Genomic DNA, 10,402 nt, shown 5'->3' with positions numbered 1-10,402 from the left:
GTACTAGGAACCAACTCAATTTCAAACTCCACTTCTCTATTGGGAGGTAGTCCAGGTAGCTCTTCTGGGAATACCTCTGGATACTCACAGACTACCCGAACATCTTCCTACTTGGGTCCTTCTTGTTCTTCTGCATTCACAATGTACGCAAGAAAACCAATACACCCTTTAGCTGACATCTAGTGAGCTGTCAGGGAAGAGAGGAGTTTCTGAGTCTTCCTCTTCGACACTCCCGTAAATTCAAAGGATGATTCACCTTCCGGGCTGAAAATCACTTTCCTTCTGCGGTAGTCCACCGAAGCACTGTACTTACTGAGGAAATCCATACCCAAAATAACGTCAAAATCTTGCATCGCAAGGACTACTAAACTAACATATAGCTCTCGGTCTGAAATTCTGACTGGTACAACCCGAAGCCACTGGTTGGACTCCATGACTTCCCCGGAGGGTAGGGTTGTCAAGAACTTGGAGTTCATGCTCTCTGTAGACACCTAAAATTCCTTGGCAAAGGGTACTGATACAAAAGAATGGGTTGCCCCAGTATCAAATAGTACAGTAGCTACATGCTAAAAAATAACTACTTAACCTGTTACGACCGTGGAGGCACTAGCAGCTTCCTCTTTAGTGAGGGAGAATACTCTAGCACTGGCTGAAACTGGTGGGGCTTCCAACCTTCCTTGACTGAGCTGAGGTCCGTCCCGAGTTGCAGGCATGTAGTATAACTGAGGCTTGTTCCCGTATTGCGCTACCTGTTGCTGAGGTGTTTTGAGCTTGTTAGGACATGCCTTAGCTAGGTGTCGTTCTTGACCACATGAATAACATCCAGTCATACCCAAAAGACAGGCTCCTGGATGTAGACTTTCACATTTAGGGCAGGGAGGGAACTTGGCCTGCTTATCTACTGGACCTCTCTTTTGGCTGCCTCCTGTATTCCATTATTTCCTTTTGTTATCTTTGCCCTTCCAGTGCTGCTTACTTGCCTGAGGTTTCTGACTCCCTGCTGTCTTGTCCTCTATCTTGACCGGCTTGAATTACGTTTGTTGTGCCTTGATGATATTCAGATAATGCTCAGCGACTAATGCCCTGCTGATCAGCTCTTCACCAGTCTGTGGTCGGTGAGTTCCACTACTCACGTTATGTGCTATTTCTGGCCTCAGCATTCGAAGCATCAGTCAGACTCGTTCTTTCTCTGTACTTACTAGCTCTGGGCAGAGATGAGCTAGTCTGTTGAATCTTTTGACTGCTTCTTCCACTGATAGGTCACCCTGTTTGAATTCTATAAACTCCTCATAATGTTTATTGGTGATTCGTTGGTGGAAGAATTCTTCATAAAACTCTGTCTCGAAGTCAGCCCAGCTCATCTGGTTGGCTGCTCTCTTGCTTTTCACTCTCTCCCACCACATACGAGCATCTCCAGATAGGCAGAAAGAGGCACACTTGACCTTCTCAACTTCTGGCCAATCAAGAAGCTGCATTGTACTCTCCAGTGTCTTGAACCAAGCCTGGGCATCCCATGGCTCAGTCATGCCCGAGAAACTTTCTGGCTTCAACTTCAGCCACTATATCAGATATGCTTCTTATCTTTTAGGTGCTGTGGGGACTTCTAGGGCGGCTGGTGGAACCTTAGTCACCACTGGAGTCTGCACATTGATAGTTGGAGGAGTAGGAGGGACTGGCTGCCGATTAGCCATCAGATTAACGATCTCTTGTTGCTGCTCTGCCACTTGTCTCTGGAGTTGAGCAACAACTTCAGAGAGATCAGGTTCAGTTGTTCTGGGTTCTTCGTTCTCCTGAGTTTGGTCCTCAGTATGAGCGGTACGGGGACGTCCTCTTCTTGACATCTAGTTATGCAGAAAGAGAAAACTAAGCAAAATTCTTGATTTTAAAGATTTATGGGTAAGTACTTCTAAACATCTCCCTATTATGCACATATAAGCAAATACTTCTAAAAATTTCTCTATACTGCAAATAATAAAGAGGGGCATAATAATAAAAGAATTTTAAATACTTTCTTACTTGAAGACGACAAGGCTGATGCTGATGTGTGTGTGATGCTGGAGAATGGAGACTGCTCTGATACCAACTTGTAACGACCCCACCCTCCTCCCTACTAGTCTGTGAGGGTGGGACGCTACTTGACTACTAACTATACTTAACTAGAGTTGCTCACATGTAAATAATAATACTTAAAACTCTCAAAAGTGAGAGAAACTCGAAACATGTAATAAGTAACAGCTGCAAACATACATGACTCATCTCAACATCCTACTCAAGCATTTGTTCACAACTATAAACATATCAATCTACACATGCATACGACAATGATACAACTCAAATATTGGGTCTAATGTGCATAACAATTTTAATGGATAAATTCTAAAACTTAAAACATTCTATGAATAAACCATAAACACGAGAGAACAATTCCAACAAGGCAAAAAGAACTTAATCCACCTAAATTTCACAACTAGTCTAAATACACAACTTAATAAATTCTTTAACTAGGTCCCAAGGCTTCCATAGTCCAGACATCACACATCCATCCCACACCTCCTTGTCGCCTTCCTTCACTGTATCTTTCCTTTTCCTTTATCTGCAGTAAGAGAAATGCAACTATAAGCGAAATGCTTAGTAAGTGCTATCTAACTCACAAAACTCGGATATGCATGTGAACAGGAAGAAATCTCAAAACTAATTAGCATTAAAGGAAATACTACTCATGCTCATCTAATAACAAGGAATCAAATGTACTGAAATGCTAAAACATGTGTAGCTGCTCATCTAATAGCAAATAACAGTAAGAAAATCTAAACAACATGCTAGAATAAAAGAAAACTATACTTGCTGATTTTTAAACTTATGTGAAGCTTATTTCACTTGTTCAAAACTTATACTTTTTATACTTCAAAATAATAATCTCTTGGGCCCAGGGTTAGTACCATTGCGCGCTCCCTAATAGAAACTGAGGTAGCGAACCACCAGTCCTACGAGGGAAAAGACCTTGGTCTTACCAGGGCCGAGACCTCGGAACCGGTCACCTGGATTTATTTAACGACAACCTCGGAAGTCGGGTACTAGCCTCCTCAAATAAAATACTTATTACTTGTTAATACTTCTAATAGAAGAATGCCTCCTACAAAACTGAGGCTATCTGTTCATGTTACATGCATCCAAAACCAAGGCAAAACCCATTGCATACTTACAAAAATATCTAGCAGTTTATGCATAATGCAGCTGGTAAGTAAATTACTACCGGAAACCTAAAAAAATATCACCATTCCTCATGCTCAGTGCCACGGCAAGGAAAAACAAAAGAAGTTCTAGACTGCATATTAAAAGGGAAGCCATGCATGTTTATCATATCAGCAAGAAATAAAACTAAATGAACAGAAAGGTGAACAAGGGTCTAATTGTAACGACCACCCTTCTTACTACTCTACTACTCTCTAAGAGTGACCGTTACTTAACTACTAACTCTACTTAACCGGTATAATTAAAAACCACGAGGAATCTCTATCGAAAAATTTCGACAGCATCTCCCCTGTACCGATGACTAAATCATCAATACAAACAAACTATACTCAGCCACAGGCGGCTGGAACATATATCTTCACAACCACGTAGTATAATATCACAAATAAAAGAAGGAAACTACCCTAATAATAGCAAACAACAATATCACTCCATCAATAGAACCCAACTACAAATGCGGAATAAACTTAATTACAATCTTGACTAATAATAGCATTTAAAGAAAACTAAAGAACTCATAACAGAAAAGTCTTAACAATTCCTTAGCAAACTCTTGATCTCCCCATAGTCCAGCCATCACACACCTTCATCACCACCACCTTGTCGCCTTCCTTGCTAAATCTTTTCCTTTCCTTTATCTGCAGTAGGAGGAAGTGCAGTCTATAAGCATAAAGCTTAGTGAGCGCTATCTACTCACAAAAAAAACTCAATATGCATGTATATAAATAAAAACATGCTAAAACTGAATGCTAACATGTAAAGCTACTCATGCTCATAAATAGCAAAGGAATCATACTATCTGAAATACTAAACATGTATAGCTAATCATGCTCATAATCCAATGAAGGAATCATACTAACTGAAATACTAAACATGTATAGCTAATCATGCTCATAATCCAATAAAGGAATCATACTAACCGAAATACTAAACATGTATAGCTAATCATGCTCAAAATCCAATAAAGGAATCATACTAACTGAAATACTAAACATGTATAGCTGATCATGCTCAAAATCCAATAAACGAATCATACTAACTGAAATACTAAACATGTATAGCTGATCATGCTCTTAAACCAATAAAACTATATCTGCATGCTAAGAGCAAATAAAGCTAAACATGCTGAATAATCTAATAGCAAGAAACAAATAAAACTACTACTGCATGCTTCAAATAACAAGAACTAAACTTTCTAATTCTTAACATATTTGAAGCTTGTTTCATTTGTTTCAAAACTTATACTTTAATACTTCAAAATAATAATCAACTTCTCTTGGGCCCGGCATTGTACCACTTTGCGCGCATTCTTAATAAGAATCGAGGTAGCTAATCCCGAAACTACTAAGATACTTCTAGGCCTTGTGCCTAGGGGCAACTTGGAGCCCATCCCTTGGACCTTGTGTCCGGTACATGCCCTTTAAAAGTAAAATACTTATTATCTTAATTACTTCTTCTTTAAATGCCTTGGCATTTTAATAAGCACCTTGTGTGCCAAAAATCCATAAAGTCTTGACTTTGGGATCTACTTAAGGCCTTGGCCTTTTTCTTTCTTTTCTTTATCTTTCTTATACTTGTTAATACTTCTAACAGAATACTTCTTTAAAGAGAAACTGAAATGTTTAAGCAAATTCTATCTTTGAAATGCTTAAACCAAAAACCTGCCTAATATGCCAATAAAATTCTGCATATCAAGTTTAATAAAAATCTGTCCTAAAATTGAAGTTCTACATGCAATACTTATTAAAATCTGCAAGCAATACTTATGAAAATCTGCTTATTAAAAATCTGCATACTATACTTATAAAAATCTGCATGCTATACTTATAAAAATCTGCTTATTAAAGTCTGCATACTATACTTAACAAATCTGAAATCTTTTGGCATGCTACAGTAGAAATAAATCAAGAAAAACTGAATTTGATTTCTTTAAGCCTACTCTAAAATAAAACTGCTCATGTTAAACTGATCATGCTTATTTATTAGCAAATGGAAAAATTGCTCATGCTTTACTAACAGCAAGGAAAAACTACACTGTAATACTCATTATATATGGACTTTAACACATGGTTAGGCCAAGTTCAATTATTCCATTGGACAAGTAATGGTAGGACATGTTCTCCCTCAGGATTATATTTGATATAATACCATTAATATTGTTATCAAACCAACCCAAAACTGATAAAACTTGTAAAGGAAACATGAGCATTCTGATCACAGTATCACCATCTCATCAACATCTTTTAACTCTGATTAAGGCTTTAATATTGTTATCTACTAAAAGAATGATGTTGTTATCAAATGTCACGCCCCAGAGGAGTCTCTGTCCGAAGAAATTTCGGCAGCATCTCCCCTATACGGCGGACAATATGAAACTTTCTACATATCACATATACATCAGCCACAGGCGGCTGAAATGATAACAAAAAAATAAAGACAAACACCACGCAGTTAATAAAGATATCCAGCCTCTGGCTGTCACAACCACGCAGTTAATAACAGTAATCAATAACAATAGGACTCTGACTCGAAATCCACCCTACTCCACTACACTCGTAAAGCTCAAATCCAACGAACTCACCTCTTCTGCCGTCTAGGCAGGCACGTAGTAGAATGAAATCCAATATCATATCAAAAATCCATCAAAAGGTATCACTCCATACAATATCCATAGGAAAAATCCAAAGACAATACTAAATCAAAGTCTGATAAAGAAAAAGGCCAAAATAAAACAAATAATGATCTAGTAGAGAACTAGCTCTACGTGCAGATGGGGGGCCAGCGACTGGAACTGCTCCTGAAAATATCAACAATGGAGGCGGGGTGAGTCCAACACTCAGCAGGTACAACCGATATGCATAATAAAACAAATAATAGATAACACTAATCATGCGTACACCCGAATACGAGAAGGAATAAATGCAATTGAAACGAAATCGAGATAACTGTACTAACCGGAATCAAGGTACAAAGGTAGCAGGTCGTCGGATCGAAGAAATCATAATCTGTATGCATGTCAATCAAATGCATCCATACAAATGCAGCATATAATTGCAGCAATCACAAACAATAAAATGCAATAAATGCATATGGTGACCGTGCACTCTGACATCACTGCTCCCGATGGTGGACGGAATGCTGTCGGAGTACTCCTGTCCTTTGGCCCCAAATCATAAATGGGGAGCTCAATGCTCTCATCTCCTAGACACAATGATGGGGAGGATATCTCCGGCCACTACCCATGAGTCGACCAACGGAGCCAAACAAAGTCCACCATCTCACGGCTACTGCTACACTAAATGCCACGAGCTAAACCGATCACGGCTACCACGCGAGTCCTCGGACCAACGGAGCAAGCAGAACCGCCACACACTGTCTCGATATACCACTAACCAATGGGTGGTGGTGGTGTGCGATACAAGCGATGGCTCAACCATAGCGAGCCAACAATCGACAAAGATGCAAACATGATGCATGACACTAAGCATGGAAATCTCATGAATAGCATAGCAAGATCCATACATAAATACAAGGTGTACCACAAGTCAATGTATCAAATGGAAGGTACACAAACAGATAGGGTATCATATAAAACCCTAGGTCCAGAACATGATGTATCACATGGTTGGGTCACTACCGAAAGCATATATGGTCAGATAAATAATAACATGCAGTGCATAATAAATAAACAAACAACATGTAACAGATCATGTAGTGACCAACCGAATAAAATGGAAAACACAATTCTTGCTATATGTTAAACACTTTATTATGCATATCAAAAGACATAAGTCAAAGTACCCGCCTCCAATCGAAATAAGATCAATCCGGTCCAACTCGGACGTCGAGATGCTCGTCTCGAATCAAAGTCCTGTAATAAACCGTATAGTTTAGCTAAATTTAATTATAAGCAAAATAGCTAAACCAAATTATTTTTTCTCCAGGAGCCCTAATTAAATAGTTAATCACAGTTAACTATACCTAATACAAAGCTTAGGGTTCCATTCCTAACTTAACCACAAGTCTACCTAACTACACTTGAACCACCAACTATATAATGAATCAAACTTATCCAAACAAACTCAATTAAATGTATCACAAGCATACTCTTTACCTTATCCTCAGTCACTCTTGATTGTTGATCCACACACGGTTTGTTGCTGCCAGAATAGGACTGCCAGCTACTGCAATTCAAGGTAAACAACTGCTGGACAAAATAATAACAGTACCACAGTGATCAGCCCCACAAATTCAGCACACACATTCTAATCAAAAATCCAAATATCCAAATTTGCCTTACCTAACTCGGCCCCTCTTCCTCTCTGGAAATGTCTTGCTGTTGCCAACAGTGATCGGTTGGAGACAACAACAATGGCGTCAACCACACGACCAACGTCTAGATCTGGTGATGGGAGCACGATCCGGCGACATCAGTACGATCAAACTGTGAAGAAGATCATGATTCTCACTCAGAAGTGGCCGGCGGATCAAGGCTAGGGCACCGCTGGAAGAGGGCTTGGGCACCAGAAAAAGGGGAGGCAGCACAAGGAGGCTAGGTGGCTGCGGTGGGGTAGAACTATGGCAGATCAGGAGAGAGTTCGGTACTCCCTTTTTCGGCCAACGCTTGCTGACGAAGGGGCGGCGATTTGAGTCCTCCACGGCGAGAGGCGACAACAGAGGAAAGGAAGAACCGGCGCTAGGGCTGAGTAGGAACGACAGTGGCGTCGGTGTGCTGCTCGGGAGGAAGAAGGAGAAGATGAAGAAGAAGTGTCGGCACGGCTTTGTGCACTCGGGGAAGAAGGAAACCGCCGTGGCCGGCGGTTAGGGCTCGGAGGAGAAGATGGTGTCGACGCCGAGTGAGGCTCGGGAGAGAAGGAAGTTTAAACACGGGGGAGAAAGAAAATAAATGAAAAAGAAAAGGAATAAGGAATTTATAAAAGAAACAATTCCTCGCTTAAATGGGTCACCTAAACAGGCCTTTTTTTTCCGACCCCGTTCTTGTCCCCGTTACTCGTCCACACGAGCTCCGAAAAATTCCCCAAAAATTTCCAACAATTCCTGAAAATTCCCTTATTAATATTCGTATATTTTCGGTGTTTTACATCAAAAGTTGATGCGTGAACATTTAAGCATATAAGGAACCAAAACATAATTCAAAGCAAAATAATTCCTTAAACTACTCTTTTAACCCCAAGCTATCCTAATGTTGTTCAGGAAGGAAATCTGGAAGCAAGACAACAAGAAACACTTACTTCTTTTACCTTTCTATTCATCCTAATGCTGTACCAAACTAAAGCAAGGAAACCAAGCCATTAAAAATCCAACAGAACTCCCAAATTAGAGTTATCCACACCCATTGCATGGCACAAACCCAAATCCAAATTACTCAACAATAAGATGATCCCATAATCAACCTAACGAATTCGGATTTAATGGTCATGGCAGCCCGAAACCACAGCTTTGTTCCAGATCAGTTGCCCTATATCAAAAAGAACAAACATGCCTAATTCATACCATTAGTTTCCCCTCTTTGAAGTACACGGCAGTAAACACAAGGAAACTTCAAACAAATCCAAAAGCAAGGAAAACAAATCGAAGCTCGGAACTACTCCTACTGCAGGTGAGAAGCAACTCACCCTTGTTCTTTAACTTACAACCGAGAAGATGGCTGCTAGGGTTTCGGATAGGTGAAGGTCTCGGCGTCTCCTTCGGATCCGCGTGCTCTCCACGACAAGAGGATCACGGTTGGGTGAAGACCGGCCGGAAAGAGCCCTTTTTCCGGCACCGGAGTCGAAGCCCTAACACGGCTCTGTTTCGCCCGAGCAGAAGAGGCGCGCGGCGTCGCGTGAGGAGAAGAGGAGAGGGAATCGCAAAGTTAGGTCACGGGAAAAAGGAAATATAAACTTATCCCTTAAGTTATTCTCGGTTCCAACTATAACTTAAATATTTTTCTCTCCCTCTTAGGTTAACACAGCCCGCGAGCGCAGCCGGTCAAATGGGTTTTGCTTGAAGTCACAGGTTGCAAGTTCAAAACTCGCTGCAATCCCTTTTTTCCGAATATTCTCTATTACTAACTTCTACCTTATATATATTTTATTCCATATATACTTAACAAAACGTTTGCAGACCAGTTGGCTGGCTGGGTTCGGCTGAGGTTCGGCTCGGGTCGAGGTCGTGGGTTCAAAACCTGGCTTCAACATATTCCTTTTCTCCTTTTTTTTTTTTAACTTCTTCCTCTTGGTAAAAATACCAAACGAACTCCAAAAATTACATAAAAATACTCTAAAAATTTCTAAAAATCTCTAGAATATTTTAAAATCATTTCCAAATATTTTTATGGACATTTGGAACTCGAAATAGGAAAAATTGGGTCGTTACACTAATAGCATGGTTAACACACCAATTGTACCTACTAGTAATTCTACAGAAAATCAAGACTACAGGTTTAATTAAACTGCTAAGAGATCTAACTGAATGCTTCCAAAACCGAAGGTTGTTCATGCCCATTGCATAGCACAAACAAAACTAACAGTAAGCTCCAAAGGTTGTTCATCTTCATTTCATAATACAGAACCGAAACTTAGCAATAAGCTTCAAAAAGAAACTATTTGTGCCCATAAACAAGCACCCACCAAACTGCACAACGAGCTCAAGAGGGTTGTTCATGCCCACTTCATAGCACAACTTAGGCCAAAACTTGTTTGAATTAAAGCCTAAATCAAAGTCTGAAATGTTAATTATAAGACTAAAGAAATCCAAACCATATGCCTACCCTATACAATTCATTTCCTTTCTTTGACATTCACGGCAGCAACTTCAAAAAAAACAACACCCTTCACAGCATGCTTAGGGAATCACGAAGAACAAGAATCCGAAAGTACTCCTATTGCAGGTGAGAAACACTTACACTTGTTCTTGGACTTACAACCGAAATCAGCTTCTAGGGTTTCGGAGACCTGCAATTTCGGCCTCTTCTTCGTGCCTACGGGCTCTCCTCGATGAGAAAGTCTTGAGTCAGTGAAGAACCCACGGAAAAACCCCTTGGCTGGCCGTCGGAGACGAAGCCCTAGCTTCGGCTTTGTCTTCCGCCCGAGCACCGCCGTCACACGTGAGAGAGAGAGAGAGAGAGAGAGAGAGAGAGAGAGAGAGA

Source organism: Zingiber officinale, chromosome 3A (assembly GCF_018446385.1).
Source record: "Zingiber officinale cultivar Zhangliang chromosome 3A, Zo_v1.1, whole genome shotgun sequence".
Taxonomy (NCBI): Eukaryota; Viridiplantae; Streptophyta; class Magnoliopsida; order Zingiberales; family Zingiberaceae; genus Zingiber; species Zingiber officinale.
Note: the sequence above shows the minus strand (reverse complement) of the source record.